General features: G+C 60.4%; 1 long non-coding RNA gene across 1 annotated transcript; it reads left to right on the top strand.

Annotated features, from left to right (window-relative positions):
* The first annotated feature begins 8,181 nt into the window (after nt 1-8,181).
* On the top strand, nt 8,182-11,839 carry LOC120891445 (uncharacterized). Its single transcript, XR_005735829.2, has 3 exons — nt 8,182-9,766; nt 10,038-10,163; nt 10,337-11,839. It is a non-coding gene; the product is annotated as an uncharacterized LOC120891445 (long non-coding RNA).
* Nucleotides 11,840-13,866: the final 2,027 nt, after the last annotated feature.

Genomic DNA, 13,866 nt, shown 5'->3' with positions numbered 1-13,866 from the left:
TCCTGTGTGTTTTTACCCGAGTTTTCAGAAACGTCTCTGTGCCCTGTGCATTTGAGTTTCCTGCTTCCACTGGAAGGCATCGAGTTCCCTCGGGAGAAGTTATGATGTCTTTGTTAAAAGAACGTAGCTAATGCTGATGGAAGATTCTCAGGCACAGGGACAGGACCTTCCGAGCCCCCCGGGAATAAGGACCAGTCGTGCCTCTGGGTCCTGGAACCAGGCATCTAGAAGGAAGGTGCAAGCCCTGATTCTGAGAGGTCAGCCTGGAGCCCGTGTCCCCGCAGTAGCACCTGGGGCAGGCGGGATGTGTACCGTGGACGGGACAAGCCAGGAGTGGCCCCTTCTCTGGAGACAGTGCTACTGAGCTCTGACTCTCCGTGTCAGAGTACGTGAGGTCACTGTGTCTAAACCCGAGAATGAGGAAGCCGACACAGGCTCACACACGCATCCCAGGAACGACCTGGCGCTCAGACCCTCCCCTGGGGACACGCCAGTCACGGGGGTCAACACCACGCGAGGTACTGAAACAGCCTTTGGGCACGAGGACTGGATCCACAGGTGATGGAAGAGACCAAGAAAGTCAGGGGGGGCTCGGCCAGGTGGCCTCTGCCACGCGTAGAGGGACGTGCTGGTGCCCCCGGGCCCTGGATCACTCAGCAGAAGATGAAGCTGTTGAAGCTTCCTCCTTCTGCCCTCCGGGATCCCACGGGGACTTCCAAGGGATGGAGGAGCCCAGGTGGACGCCAGGCAGCACAGGGGCCTGGGAGAGAGCGTCCAAGGTGTCCATCTCCCCGAGTTGGAGCCGAGCCCAGGGAGGACGAGAGAGAGCAGGCCTGGTTTACATGGACCTCGGCTAACATCACTGCCCCAGATTACATCATGACAGATCCGTGTGGCGGGGAACACCCCTGTGGAGGCACGGGGGGCAGGCAGAAGGCACAGCTGGGGGAGGCCGGCAGGAGCTGGCAAAGCGTGTCCCCCCCCCCCCCCCCCCCCCCCCCGGCCCACTAAGGAACCGCGGCTCCTCCCCGCCCCGCGCTCTCCCACGGAGCCTGAAACAGTAGACGGAGCGTGGTTGGCGGTTTAATTACGGCGTGTCGTTGGCGGTCATCCTCCTCCCCGGGTCCTGAGGGCCACGAAGCCTGCTGGTTCTCCATGTCATTGGTTGTGGTTGCAGTCCTCCGGGAGCCGTGATGGATTGGTTTTGTGGCCTCGGCTACGGGTGCCTCTCTGTAAATAAAGGTCTGGGATAATTGCCTATGGCAGAGCGGGATGTGGGGCTGGGGTTCGCTCCAGCCCATCTTATTACCCACCGCTGCCCGGCACGCGTCCCGTCTCCTGCTCGGGCTCGTCTCCGGGCTCTTCCTTCTAAACCCACCACGCTCCTGGGTCGCCCACTCCCTCAGCTAGGGAGACCCTCCCCCCGCCCCCCTCCGCCTTTTCTCTATGGGAGTCTTATTCTTCAAGGCTCCGTCAAGGTCTCCATCCTCCCCGGAACCTTCTCCAGGGACCACTCCATGCGACAGTCACCCTCACCCTTAACAAGGTAGTTATCACTCCTCAGTGGCTGATGCATAAAAGGATTAGCCCCGGACACAGAGGAGTGCAAGCGGCACGGACCACAGCCCCTTCCTCTCATGCATTTATAATCCATTTGATAAAACGACTCATTCATTCATCCGGGAGCACCGATTGAAGGCACAGGCACAGCCCGAGGGGCTAATCATCAGTATCCACAAATGTGCATGTACAGATGTCAAAAACCCAGCGCTGGCATGAAGAGAAATGCTGGCCAAGAGTTAGATCGTTATCCAAGAGCATAATACAGTTATTTAAAAAAGAAGAGGACTGGGTCGGAACCCAGCCCTAGGACCACTCAGAACTCTGTGGCCACGGGGGAGGCTGCCCACACTGGGGTAGGCTGTGTCTCCTCTGTGTGCCTGGCCTGGCTGTACCGTCTGCCTCTGGGCCCCCATCAGCCACAGGGATTTGTCATTTGCTCAGGGAGGGCCATCTTGAAAGTCTCCCTCCAAGAAGAGGTGGTCTCTTCGACTTCTCAGGAGACCTCCAGACCTAGCCAAGGCGTCCTCTCCACTTGTCCGAGCCTCGGGTTCCTCACTGCTGTGCTTTGGACGTGAGGTGTCCCCCCGTATCTCGTGTGTGAGACGATGCAAGAAGGTTTATAGGTGAAATGACTGGGGTAGAGGAACCTTAGCCTCATCAGCGCATTTATCCCCTGATATGGATTAACCGTGTGGTGACGTAGGCAGGTGGGGGGTGGCTGAAGGAGGTGGTCACTGCGGCTGCGCCTTTGGGGTATCTATTTTCTTCCTGGTGAGCCGAGCTCTCTCTGCTTCCTGGTGCCCTGTCCTGAGCTGCTACCCTCCTCCACGCCCTTCCGCCAGGATGTTCTGACTCAGCCAAACGATGACCCAGAGCAAGACCGTCAGCCTCCTGTGGACGGAGACCTCGGAAACCCTGAGACCCCATAAACTCTTCCTCTTCCCAAAGATCTCAGGGTCTGTTGGCCACAGAAGTAAAAAAGCTGACCCAAATACTTAAAGTCTTTCCTACTTTGAAAGCTGTTTAGGAAGATTGCACGAGACCATATGAGAGGTTGAGCAAGCGATCTTTCACGGTGAGGAAAAAAACACAAATGAAATCGAAAAGAAAAAGACCAACAGATCTCGGTGTGTGTTGTTGGGGAGGACCCAAAGGAAGACTCAGGAAAGTCATGCAACCAACTTCCCGGGGTGCGGGAAGAGGGTGGCGTGAGTCAGCTTTGCTGGAAACCAAAGCCGCCCCAGGTCTTTCGAGCAGAGAGTTGGATACAGGGATCAGAAGATGCCCCAGTGAGCGGAAGGGCTGGGAGCAGGAGTCGGGTGCAACTTGGCTACAGGTTCCAGGCATTGCCAAGGACGTGGTCTAGGAAGCCTGGGTAACCTGCACCCCTGCGGCCCCCACAACGGCCCCTCATGCCCACGGCTGCGGGGCCCAGACTCAGAGCGTTCAGCACAGAGGTAAGCACCCAGCACCGTAACCGTGGGGGGCCGTGAAGACGGGGTGCTGTGGCATTAGGCTCCTCTCGTGAGGTCACAGGGAACCTGGAGCCCACCCACTGCAAGGTGCCCAGGGCGGTGGGCAGGGCGCACCTCCAGCTGCTGGGAGGTTGGCACGCTGCCCTCCCCTTCTTCTTCGAGCTCACCCAGAGTCCCTCATGCCTTGCAAGTCACCCCAATGCCCTCAGGGGCACCACCGGCAGAGCCAGTGAATGGTGACAGGGACAGAGGAATGGGACTGTCCGTCCTGGCTGGCGGGTGGGACAGGAGTCCCCAGTCCCAGGCCAGGTTGAGAGCTCAGGCTGGAGAGGCAGAGGGACCTGGTGAAGCCCGAGCGCCAGTGGGTTCCACCTCGTTGACTTGAAGCAACTGATTTGGAAACTCCTCCAAGTTCCGTGAGCCCGCTGTGAAGTGGGGGTTCCGGTGACAGTAGCAGCCACTGGGTGGTGGTGGTGAGAAGTCCTGTCTGGGCAAGCCTGGCGGGGACGCGTCTACCTAGGAGCCGGAGCACCTGGCACACAGCACAGCTCTCCGTGTGGCAACGGAGAGGAGAGTTCTTGGAGAATGCCCAGCCCTGCCGCGCACGGGGCGATAGAGGGTGCACAGCACTGACCAAGCCCCACAGGAACCCCGAACAGGCCCAGCTCCCCACAGGCACAAGACGGCCGAGCAGCAGGCGAGGAGAGAGCGAGCGATCAGAAGCCCCAGCCCCCTCTTTCCCGTCGTCGGCAGTTAGGACCAACCTCTCGGGAGCATTTCTCGGATGGTGTGGCCGCTAAATCAGCGGCGCTGCAGTAATTGAAACAGAAAATCACGACGGACAGAGCAGCCTCGCAGCACCATGAGCAACGGTGGTTTTTCGTGGCAAACCAGGGAGCTAATCAGCCTCTTTATGTGTGCATGGCACCGTCAGGAATACGTCTTCACCGGTACTTCAGAAGGGAGCGGACCCTTCCCACGCCTGCCTCCCGCCAGGTGATATGTGGGCCTGCTGGTCCGGGGCGCCAACGAGGGATCAAGTTTCCCTGGCACCTGACGCTGCTCAGCTCCCGTGACTCATGGGAGCGTGTCCCCCACTCCTCCCGGCCTCCCTTCCTTCCTCCTCCCCTCTTTCCTCTCTCTGCCAACACCGAGCTCGCGTTTGCACAGGGGAAAACCAACGGTATCAATGATCCCGCAGACCTATATGAAAGACGGCAGTGACCGCTCCACAGAGGCAAAGGGAGCTCTCCAGGAAAAAGAAGTGGCATCCCGAGAGGCAGTGAGCACATCTAGGAGTCAGAGGAGAGTCCTGGAGACCAACGGCAGGTGCAAAGGCCCTGAGCACACGCCACGAACCCGGAGAACCCCGGGCCGCCTCCTCTCCTGGTGTTCACGGGGAGCCAGGCTGGAGGAGTGGGGGGGTGGCGAGGGACGGGCACAATGTCCAAGCCATGGGAGGTTCCCCTGTGCACTTCTGCTGCACGGATCGTAAAGCCTGGATCTGCTCTCGTTACTCCTTATCCCTAATTTTCAGTTGCCCTCGAGGGTAGCTGTCAAGGGGGAGCCACTGTGGAAACGTAGGGGATGCTTTTGGTTTCCACGGTGACGAGAAGTGCTGGTGGCATAGGCGTGGGGTCCCAGGGTGTCAGACACCCTGTCATCTGGGGGACTGGCCCACAGGATGGACCCTCCCGCACCTCACATGGGATCATTAGATTGCGTGTAGGCAAAATTCTGAGTTTTCTGAGCTGTCTCGGGGGCAGTGCTGGGGATCCAACCCAGGGCTTGCGCGCGAGGTAAGGCGAGCACTCTGCGGCTGAGCGGCTGTGTGTTTAATATATGTCTGTCAGTCTGTTGACGCGCCCTTCAAAGAAAGCACGGAGCCTCATTCCCCCCGCTGGAGTGTGGCCCAGACTCAGGGACCCTCTCCGAAGAATGGTGCTGGCTCAATTTTGGGTCTGAGCGAGGAGGACGGTTGTTCTGTCTCTCCCCGTCTCTTGGATGGCTAGCTCTGGGGCAAGGCAGCAGCCATGTTGAGAGCACGCTCAAGCAGCCCTGAGGAGGAGTCTCCACAGAGAAGAACTGGGGCCTGCAGCCAACAGCCGGCACCCACTTCCCAGTTGGGTGGGTGCCACAGAGTTTGGATCTTCAAAGTCCCCCACAGGCCAATGTGTGGAAAGCTCGGTCACCAGCCTGTGGCACGGTTGGGAAGCTGAGCCTAGTGGAAGACAGTTGGTCAATGCCATGCCCTTGAAGGGACATTGGGACCCTGGTTTCTTCTTCTCTTTCATTTCTCCACCACCACGATGAGCTGCCTCACCCCAGCCCCAAAGCAACCAGCGAATCCGAGGGATAGAAATCTATGAAACCAGGAGCCAAATAACCTTTCTTCCTTTCAGCTGATTTTCTCTGGCGTTATGTTACAGCAATGAAAAGCCGACCAAGGCAGGAAGTGGATCGTGAAGGCCCTGCCTCACTTCAGGTGCTCAGGACCTCAGCTTTTGGACATTCCATCAGGGACCCCATGAGGCACAGAGCAGACACAAGCTGTCTCTCTGTGCCCTGTCAGAATTCTTCACCTACATACAACTACAGCATGTTTTTTCTGCAGTTTTAATAGGTATCAAACTTTCTAGAAAAGCAACCACTATGTAAATCAAGGGATTAATGTACTTTTTCTCTATAGGAAAGCTGTTCTCCACTTGAAAAGTAAGATTGACAGTGGCCAGGCTTCTCAGGGCACCTTGGACACCCAAACAACACACCGATAACAGTCTAGACGTGACCTGCGGCCTCCAGGGCCATCCCATACAGATGTGCAGATTTGGCTGGAGCTTATCTGACATCTCTTATCTCTCAGTGTTTCCCCCTCTGAGTTGCAAGCACGTGGCTATTCCATCACGTCTCCTAACGAGCCCAGGCCTAGGCACATGATGTTACCAAGAGTGTTTCTCTGATTTCTCCTTTATACTAGAGTTGGGCCATCATGCTCTTTAAAACATTATATGAGTAGGTTAAGTTATAGTTTTAAGATAGATTTCGTTTCAGGGTGGTAAAGGGCACGAGAGCATATCTGTTAAGAAAAGCAAGGTGGAATTTCGGGACCATGGCTGGGAACATTTTCTTTAGCTGGGCACACTGGCCCACGCCTGTCATCCCAGCTGCTCAGGAGGCTGAGGCAGGAGGATCGTGAGTTCCAAGCCAGCCTCAGCAATGGCGAGGCCCTAAGCAACTCAGTGAGACCCTGTCTCTAAGTAAAATACAGAATAGGGCTGGGGAGGTGGCTCACTTCTAAGCTTCCCTGATTTCAATCCCTGGTACCCCCAACCCCCCCCAAAAAAAAAATAGATTATGCCTGGGGACGTTAAGATCAGTTGTTCCCTTAACCTTGAACCCTCGGTGACCTCGCAGTTCCATTCTGTGTCCATCTGAGCCCTCCTCTCCCCGTGGGACACGTCTTCTCGCTGGGCATCAGGGCCCACGTGTTTCTGGACCCTGGTCTCTCTCTCTTCCCTTTTTGTCTGGCCAACCCCACTCCTCCCGGCCTTGGATAGTCACTCAGCAAGACACAGCTGAGCTCAGCCACTAGCCAGAGCCTGGGCAGCCCCCAGGGCTCCAGCACGGAGGGACACGGAGGCCACACGGTGTCCCCCCGAGCGGCAGGCTGTCCAGGAAGCTGGCCGTGTGCGATTCAGCAAGAGTGATAAGGAGGTGCCCTCTAGACCCGAGGAGAACTGGCACTCAGGGGACTTGTGCCGGTGACAAACCTGCTCTGAGTCCTCTGCGCTTTAGTGCCGAGAGCAGAGTGCCCCCCCCCACACCTATCCTGGAGAGAGTGGCAGGTGGGCGGATGCCACCCTGTGCCCCACGCCTCTCCTCCCTCCAGCCAGAATCACGCCTTCACTTAAACGTGCTCCGTGGGCACGTGCCCGCTGCCTGACGGCCGTGACGCCCCTGCCCCCTCCAGGGCCATCGCGCTCAGGGCTCAGTGGTGCTCAGTCCTCTCTTGTCCATCAGGCTTTGAAAACACACACCCACGCACACACACACACCCACGAGCACACATGCACGCACACACGCACACCCACGAGCACACACACACACACACACGCACACACACACACACACACGCACGCACACACGCACACACACACACACGCACGCACACACGCACACATACACACACACACGCACACCCACGAGCACACACACACACGCACACACGCACACACACACGCACACACACACACGCACGCACACACGCACACATACACACACACGAGCACACACATGCACACACACACACATACACACACACACACCCACGAGCACACATACACACACACACACACATGAGCACACACACACACACATACATACACACACCCACGAGCACACACACGCACACACACACACACATATACACACACACCCACGAGCACACACACACACACGCACACACACACGCACACACACACGAGCGCACACACACACACACACCCACGAGCACACACACACACGCGCGCGCACACACACACACACACACACGAGTGCACACACACACACACACACACCCCCACGAGCACACACACACCCATGAGCACACACACACACGAGCACACACACACACACACACACACGAGCACACACACACGCACACATACACACACCCACGAGCACACACACACACACACACGAGCACACACACACACACACACACGAGCGCACACACACACACACACACACACGAGCACACACACACACACACGCACACACACACACACACACACCGCCGTAGGAAGCGCCTCTCTCCCACGTGCCCCACAGCGCACTCCTGGAGGCGGCCTGGGGATCCACGGCGGAGCTTGGCTCTGTGAGCAGATGGGTTTTCTAGAAGGTTCCACCTCCCCCACAGCAGTTCCTTCCAGAGCTGCCTGGAATGTGGAGGAGCCAGAGGATGGCGGCTTCTGGCCACTGGAGGGCACCCTGGAACCCCGAGAGCAGGAGGGAGCCCGTTTGTGGGGCCTTTTTACCGGAAACACAGCCCCCGTCAGAGGCCGGCAGAGGATCTGGAAAAGCTCTGGGGAGAGGGCGGGGGGGGGGGGACAAGCGGGTTCTCTAATGAGGGCTTGAAGGAAGGCAGGGCAGGGGGCAGCAGCGGCCAGGCAAACCAAAGGCCGCGGGTTTCCTGCGGGCGGGACACCGCTCCAGAGTCTGGATTTTTGCTTCCCGTTGCTCCAAAGAAAAAGGGGCTCCATTCGCCCAGTGTCCTCCGCTGGGGGCCACCTGCGCCCCCGAGAGACGTTTTCAACATCTGGAAACACGTATCCGATGGCCACATCTCAGGGGTGGGAGTAGGAGACGGCTCCCCCAAACCTTTCCCGGCCCCCAGCTAGGAATTACCTGGTCCAGATGCCGATGGGGAGAGGACCGAGTCAGCCCTGGGTGGAGTCAGGGAGGCTGGCCTCCGGTTCCTTCCGCGGCTCCTGGGGCGTGCTGAGCGGAGCTGTTCCCCAGGAGGGGTCTGCGTGGGCAGAGGCGGCCTGGTTTCCAGGGGAAACCTGTGACCCTGCTCCGTCCTGCTGCCCTCCGCCCCAGCGGCGGCCTGAGGGTCGTAACCCAGCCGTCCATTGGATAAGGAAGCCCTCTCGGGGGGCGTGAGGCAGGGGAGCAAGGAGGTCCCTGCACGTCTGCTCTCAGGTAAGGAACCAGGTGTGCACCCGGGGACCCCACGGGGAGTCCCTGGATGCAGCGCTGAGCGTGCACCCGTCCTCGGTCCCTGGCCGAGGGTCCCAGCCGCTCAGGTGGCCCTGCTGAGGCCCGAGGGGAGGCAGGCAGGACACAGGTGGCCTCTGCTCCGTCCCCTTCCCCCTGAGGAGGGCCAGGAGTCCCCTCCCCGCCCACGCACGCTCTGTGTGAGCACGGCAGGTCCCCTCGGGCTGAGTCGGGATGCCACCTGCTCCCTCAGTGCAGAGAACCTGCTGTGAGCCAGGGCCTGGTCCGAATTCCAGAGTCTGGTCTCTCAGGTGGCACCCTGTGGCCCTGGTGGGCAGCGAGCCCAACCCTGTCCTGAGGGCACCCGAGGAGGGTTCGCCCCCAGGCTGGTCAAACGGCAGCTGCAGGGCTCCTGGGCCACGGAGCCAAAGCAAGACTCTAGGTCAGCGCCATAAACCTGCGGGAGAGTCACCGGATTTCATGGGCCCACAATTCGGCCCCCAGGACCTCAGTACAGGCCACTCCGTGGGCCTGGGCAGGGGTTCTGCATGTCTCCAGCGGGGTGCCCCGGCTGCTCCTCTGAACCAGGCGGGGGGCCCGTGGCAGCCAGCACATCTGTAGAAACCTCCTGAGAAAGTGCCCAAGGACACCTCCGAGAGAAGCCGTCCAGGTCCCCAAGGCCTGCTAAGGGCCCCCTGTGACAATTTCTTTCGTCCGACACCAACTTCCGTACCTGACGCCTTTTCTTCAAGGACACTCCCCTGCCCCACTGATGCCTAAGAGCTCGGGGCCCATGCACTTGACTCTTCCCCACCTGGGAGCAGGCGAGGGGCCACACGCTTGCCCCCGGGAGCCTGGACTGGGCAGTTTCCTTCGTACTTCGGGGTGCTGGAACTGGGCTTCTGCTTCCGGACCCCTGACTTGAGGCAGCTTCCAAAGGCAGAGGGGAGAAGATGCAGGGTGGCCGCGGAGGTGACGTAGCAGCAGTGTGCAGCCCGGAACTCCAGCCGGTGAGTCATGCGGAGAAGGGTGCTTGTGGGCCAGGCCACCGTCACCCGCTCCGCCAGCGTTGGTTGAGCATCGACTACGCGTGGCGCACCCTTGTAGGCTGCGGGAGCTCGGCCGCGCGAGCGAGGGATTCCCCAGTGAAGCAGAGTGGTCAGCCGAGGTCACACCGCAGGGACACTGCACCGAGGAGGAAAGCTCTGACACAGAGTCTCAATCTCACTCAGTTGCAGTCGGGTCCTCATCTTTGCATCTTTTATTTTTTTTTTTCTTTAGCACCTTGAAGAATGGAGTTGGGAGCAATGTCCCCTCCTAAAAGGACTTGAAGACGTGATGAAAGCTCCGGCCGCCCAGGAGAGACGAGGAAGTGGGTTCTCAGTCCTAGTGAATCGGCCACCAAAGGTTTGTCACCAGGAGACGCCAGGAGAGAACGGCTCAGAGCGGGAGGGAGGGAGGGATTCCTGCTAGAAATGAAGGACGTCCACCCAGGGCAGGGGCGTCTGGGGCAGGCCCAGGAGGACGAGCCTGGGAGAGGGGACTTCTGCTGCCCCCCCCCGCCTTCTCCCCCCCACCAGGGTGGCCAAGCCTGAGAAGCACAGGGAGCGGAGGACCAGCTCCAGACTCCCGAGTGGCCATCAAGAGTGACCAGGAGAGCCTTTGAAGTGGCTGATGTCCCTTCAGAGAATCCCAGGGCGCTCCAGGGAGGGCTACCCAACTCTGCCTCTCTCAATGAGAGCCATTTGAAAACAGATGACGACGCAGGTGAGTCCCGTCCCAAGGCGGGGTCCCTGGGAGATGGCCACGTTCGTTCCATGAGGGAAGGACGAATAATGCCCCCTATGAGGTCGGAGCTCCCAGTTGGGACGGAGATGAGCAAGAGGGACACAGACACTTAGCACACAGCCCTCGGGCACAGGTGGCAGGTCCCAGGAAGCGGGCCGCTCCCAAGGAGGTGGGGCTGGCTGCGATCCCAGGGTCACGGGGCCACCCGGGCTGCGTCTTCAGAGTGACCGGACAAAGGCCAAGCACTCTGGGCCTCGTGGGACAGGGAACGGAGGGAGGGCGAATCAGTAGTTAATAAGGGCTGGTCAGCGCCGATGGTCAGTGGACGTCCAGAGCCCTCTGCATGCCAAGGGCCCAAGGTGGTCTTTGGTGGTGAACTCGGTCCTTCCTGGTGGGCAGCAGGGAGGAAGGTCACCTTTGGAAACGGATGTCCTGCTCTGAGCCCTCCTGTGTCTGTGCCCGGGGAAAAGCCTTCAGCTCCCGCCGTCCTCAGGCCAAGGTGGCCGCTCTGGGGTGGCTCATCCGGGCCTCCTGCGCGTCTGTCGGGGACTCCCGCCGGGCACCTTGGTGGGTCGTCACCCCCTGTGACCTAGCCATGTTAATAGAAGCTGTGCCAACACCAGGCGAGGACTCGGTCAACAAACGCCCGTCAGATGCTCGGCCCGGGGCTGGAACAGGGCACATGACGGACGCGGTTCTGTTGTCACCGTGCCTGGTACCGTCCTCGGTCTCCTCCGGCACTCCCCCCAGGGCTGCCTGGCCGCTGCTTTGGGCTGCGATCCCCCAATTCCTCCCAGTCTCCCCCTCTACAGGTGCTCTGGGCTGGCCGCCTCCTGCAGGGGTCGTGGCTCCTCCCGAGCAGCCCACGTCACCTCCGTGTCCCCAGAACCGCCCTCCCCTTTCCAGGCCCATCCAGCGTCAGGGTGCTGAGGTCACCTGTTTCACCCTGGCTCCTGCGTATCCACCGAGTGCCTGCACCCCACCCAGCCCTCTGTAGAGAGCGTCACCTGTCCCCACCACGCGGTCACTCTCGTGGTCACTCCCACTCCCTCGTGTCCCTCTCTGCCCTGGCGTGGTCAGCAGAGTTCCCCCTGAGCCTGTTGGACCGGGGGCAGTGGGAGTCCTCTGTCCAGCTGCCTCTGAGATGTCACCCCTCGCAGCCCTCATGCCACAGTCCATACAAGAGGCTGCTTCCTTTTGGCAACTGACCCCGAACATGCAGCACGGGGGGACGGAAGAGTTGGCGGGACGAGGGCCCACCCCAGCTCAGTCTGCATAAACAGACCTTACCAAAACCATCCTGGCTACTTCCTCACGACTGTCATCCCTTGACCCCAAAACGATCTTGGCTAAAAGGGTACGAGAACGGCAAGCCAAAGTGCTTCTTGGATTTTCACTCCTCTCCGGTGGACTCCGTGGCGCGTGATATCTAATTCACAACCAGGGACCTTTTCCATTGTCAGTCTTCTTAGTTTAATTCACACCCCCCTGTTACGGAACCTGAAAGCTTAAGGAAGAATGTGTCCTCCACAGTGCCAGGTCCCTGCCGGCATCTCAGTACAGGTGGGGGCCCGGGCAGCGAGGCATTTGGGGGTTAGGGTTAGTTCCCATCATGTGGCTTCAGTTGGGGCAGGAGGGTGGGAATAATGGGCTGGGGAGGGTGTGGGCTGGGGCTGGTGGCACACCAGGTCCCCTGGCCTTAATAAGCCCCTGGGGGACCATGTCTGTCTGGGACCTGGCGTCTCGTTGTCCTCCATGGTGGACCCCGTTGCCAACCTGAAGGTTCAACACAACGTTTCCCTCGAGGCCGCAAAGGCACCACCAAGGCGTGCAGCAGGTGCTCACAGACGGCATTCGCTTCTGAAGGTGCAGAATAGGTGCATGTGGGGCGTCTGTGTCTGCTGGCCGGGGGCTCAGCCCCGGGGGCTCCTGGCCAGGACGCTGGCTGGCTGGGAGCACACCATGGCACCAGGCCTTCTGGAGGCAGGCGGGGGACAGATGGGCAGGGGCCGGGCCTCCACGCCTCCTCTGTCCTCAGTTAATTCATCTTCTCCTCACAACAAACCGAGGGGCGGGAGGAGACCGGGGTCTTCCTGTCGTGAAACAAAGCCCAACAAGGAGGGCCAGGCGCCCCAGCCCCAGAGCCAGGTCCCAGGGCACACGTTCCGCAGGTACCTCCCGCTGCGCGTGCCCTGCCGGGCGGGAGGCTCTGCCCCGTTCCTCTGCAGCCTGGACACGGCCGCGCGTCCGTCCATTACCCTACGATGTTGGTCAGGTTTGGCTCATGCACCACTCGGGGGCGGGATGGGGGGAGGCAAGAGAGAAAGGGGTCGGGGGTCTGCCGGCTCCTGGCTCTTTGCCAGCTCCTGAGGCTGGGCCCTGGCCCAGGGGGAGGAGCAGGCCGACGGGTGCCCACTCCATGCAGCCGCCTGCTCTGGGTACTGGGGATCGCTGTCCCCTCCCATCCCCTCACATCCTATGGAGGTGAGGGCTCAGCTGGTGCCCGCCCGGGTCTGTCCCTTCCTGCTGCCTTACCCCCCAGCTCTGCGAAGTCCTGGGCCACATGGCCACCAGGCCCTCCCTGAGTGAGCCACCTGTCCCCCGCAGCGCCCGGGCCCTGGTATCTTCCCCCTGGGGGCCAGGCCTGCTGGGGAAGCCCACTAGCCCCACCCCAGGCCCCTCGGTCAGTCCTTGGGCTCTGACTTCGCCCCGAGGCCATGCTCCCCCCAGGGCGGTGGCCAGAACCCTGCTGTGGGAGTGACAACCAACAGGTCTTTGGCTCCAGCTGGGCAGGAGGCCCTGAGTTGGACGCCACCGCTGGCACCAGGAAACATTCTTTCATGCAGGACACACGTCCACAGCAGGCACAGAAGTGCGTCTTCCCCACGTCTGAAGGACCGAACGCACGGAGGGCCGGTGTGTTGGTCGGGATTCTCCAGAGAGAACTGGTATGGCGGAGAGGCGGAGGCCGGCTGGAGGCCCAGGGAGGCTGGAGGCCCGAGAGGCTCAGTGCGGGTCTGAAGGCCTCAGAACTGGGGGGCGCTGCTGCCTGGCCTGCCTTCCTCCTTTTCGTTCCAGCCAGGACCCCAGACAACGAGGGTGGGTGTCCCCTCAGTCCACACGCTCCACGCCAACCTCCTCTGGCAATGTCCTCAAACGTGCAGGCACACCTGGGCAGCCCAGTCATCTGACTCGAACCCAGACCGCCGTGTTTCCCTGGCAGTGAGGGCAGGGTGGACTTGGGGCCTGCGGAAGCCCAGGGAGTAAACAGCCTTCCCACCTCTCAGTGTCCTTGAATCCGGGCAAGTGCACACCCCCAGTC

The sequence above is a fragment of the Ictidomys tridecemlineatus genome, chromosome 16 (genome assembly GCF_052094955.1).
Source record: "Ictidomys tridecemlineatus isolate mIctTri1 chromosome 16, mIctTri1.hap1, whole genome shotgun sequence".
Lineage (NCBI taxonomy): Eukaryota > Metazoa > Chordata > Mammalia > Rodentia > Sciuridae > Ictidomys > Ictidomys tridecemlineatus.
The sequence above is the reverse complement of the archived record's forward strand: the minus strand, read 5'-3'. Positions and strand labels throughout refer to the sequence as shown.